We start from the raw sequence: 2,352 nt of genomic DNA on the forward strand, positions 1-2,352 counted from the left end.
GACAGTGTGGTGAATCCTGTGGGCATGCTAAGTCGCTTTAGTCATGTCTGACTCTTTGCCACCCATGGACGGAGCCTGCCAGTCTCCTCTGTCCTTGGGATTCTCCAGGCAAGAATACTGAAGTGGGTTGCCACGCCCTCCTCCATGGGATCTTTCTGACCCAGGGATCGAACCCGCGTCCCCTGCATTGGGAGGCAGGTTCTTTACCACTAGGGCCATCTGGGAAGCCCGTGGTGAATCCTACTGAGGTCAAAGTTCACCCCTCGCCCTCACCATGTGAGTTCCCTAGAGAGAGGGTCCAAATCTGATATCTCTCTGTTCCTCAGAGTGCCTGGTGCTGCCCTTGGCACTTGGCAGGGTCTCAAAGTGTGTTGAATTAAGTTTGGATTGCGTGCTATTCCTTTATTCAAGATGCACATTCTGGGTGTGGTCTATTCCTCAGGATCGCCCAGCTAATCCTCAGCTCTTAGCTCCTGAATCCCCTCGCTTGAACCTTCCCTGGTGTGTCAGGTTGAGCCACCTCTGCCTGGAGAAGTTCCGGGTTGGGCTGTTTATGGAGGCAGCTGCCCTTGTCTGCTACACCCTTCTTCCTGCACCACCCGGCTCAGTTTCTTCCACATTCTGGGTACCTCCCTTCAGTATGGACACTGCCTGTAGAAGCACCCACCTCTCTCTCTCAGCTCAAGACGTAAGCCCTTTCTTGGAAACCTGTTCTCTAAATGCCTCTGGCCTCTTTGGGAGAGTCTAACACTCCTTCTCAATGGGTAGAGCAGCTCACCTGATATTGACAGGACATGAGGACCCAGGGGCAGACCTCATTCCTAAGAGCTTCTGAAGCTGTTAATTTTGGTATTGTTGGGCTCCTTTAGGGAGTGCGAGCCACTTATGGCTATCACCGGTGGGTCTTGGTTCACCCCATAGACAGCTCCACCTGAAGCATGCCTCTCTCAAACCAGCCCACCAGGAATCTGGGGGGTACATCCTGCCAGTGCCCCCTTGGCAGCCCCTGCTTTGGACTGGGCCGTACGGCATCCTCCAGCATCATCCTGCGTCTGCCTCTGCAGAGCTGCTCTGGGGAGATGAGATGTGACCCGCAAGACTCACCTGGACAGCACTGCCCCGGGAAGGCACCCTCTTGGACACAGCCAGCATAGTCCACTGGCGCCCGCCTAGGACAGGGCCTGTTTTATACACTCAGCGTGACCCCAGTGCCCGCCCTGGGCGCGCCCAGCAGCCTCCGTTGCCCGGTGCAGAGAACCTCCAGGCAGGGCCTCTGGGACCCTCACAGAGGTCTCCAGGGCAGTGCCCGGTGCCGCCTGGCCCGCTCTGGAGGCGCGCCCAGGCGCTGCCAGGAAGGCCGACCGTTTATCCCCGGAGCCGCCAGCAGGGAGCTCCCTTTCGGTTCGGCTCGCGCGGCCGCGGGGGGCGGCGCTGCGCTGCGCCGCGCTGCGCTCCTGCCCGGACCGGGCCGGGGCCGCTGGATGCCGCGTCTCCGCTCCTGCTCCCTGCCGGGCGGGCTCCAGCGGCCGGTGAGTGCGGGGCGGCGGGGGCGACCGCTCGGTGACCGGCCGGGCCCGGGGTGGGGGTGGAGGGGCGGCGGGGCGGGCTCGGGCCGGGAAGGCGGGCGGGCGGCGGGGCCCGCCGGCTCCTCCTCCTCCTCCTCTCCTGTCCCCTGGAAGCGGCGGCCCGGACTCCCGGCTCTGGTCCCTGGCCGCGCCGCGAAGCTCGGCGCCGGGGACGCGGGGCCGATCCGGAGCGGGGCGGGAGGGCGAGCTCCCGCCCCTTTGCCTGCTCGAGCGGCGCTGGGAGGCCGGGCAGGGTGGCCTTCAGTTTGGGAGGGTTCGGGGCTGGGGGGAGCCCAGGTGGCCCCGAGCTGCGGGGTGCAGGCTGCAGCCTGGGGGTGTAAGGAGAATTCTTGAGGCCAGTCCCAGGCACCCTCCTCGACAGACCGATGGACCGAGGTTCGGAGGAAGAGCCCTTTATCCCTCCCAGCGGCCTTCAACCCTTTCACTGCCAGGCCGACACCGGGCTCCTCTCAAAGGAGCAGCTGCCAGACAGCTGGCAAAACAATGGAGACCCTGCTTGCCTGGGCCCCCTCTCCTTGGGACAGAAGATGAGGTCGGGGGTGGGGTGGGGGCGGTGAACCGTAGGCTGCGGGGATTAGGGCGTGCAGGCTGCCCCCTGCAACTGGCAGCTCACCTCGCTTCTCCCTGCCAAGGGGTGGGGTACGTGTGGGAAGGTCGGCCCGCCTGCCCCAGGCCTCTGGGAGAGACTGACCCGACGCTCCGCCCTGCGAACCTGTCATGCCAGTTGCTTCACCAATGGGAAGGGGAGGTGGTAAGGTTCGCGATC

At 64.0% G+C, this 2,352-nt stretch overlaps 1 protein-coding gene across 1 annotated transcript in view; it reads left to right on the forward strand.

The window, feature by feature from the left end:
* The first annotated feature begins 1,436 nt into the window (after positions 1-1,436).
* Positions 1,437-2,352, forward strand: part of MYO18A (myosin XVIIIA) — a 102,328-nt gene continuing 101,412 nt past the window's right edge. The window contains exon 1 of the mRNA XM_010861683.1: positions 1,437-1,529. The gene's annotated coding sequence lies outside the window, so the exon portion shown is untranslated. The remainder of the gene's footprint in view (positions 1,530-2,352) is intronic.

The sequence above is a fragment of the Bison bison genome, unplaced genomic scaffold (assembly GCF_000754665.1).
Source record: "Bison bison bison isolate TAMUID 2011002044 unplaced genomic scaffold, Bison_UMD1.0 scf7180017864472, whole genome shotgun sequence".
In the NCBI taxonomy this organism is placed as follows: domain Eukaryota; kingdom Metazoa; phylum Chordata; class Mammalia; order Artiodactyla; family Bovidae; genus Bison; species Bison bison.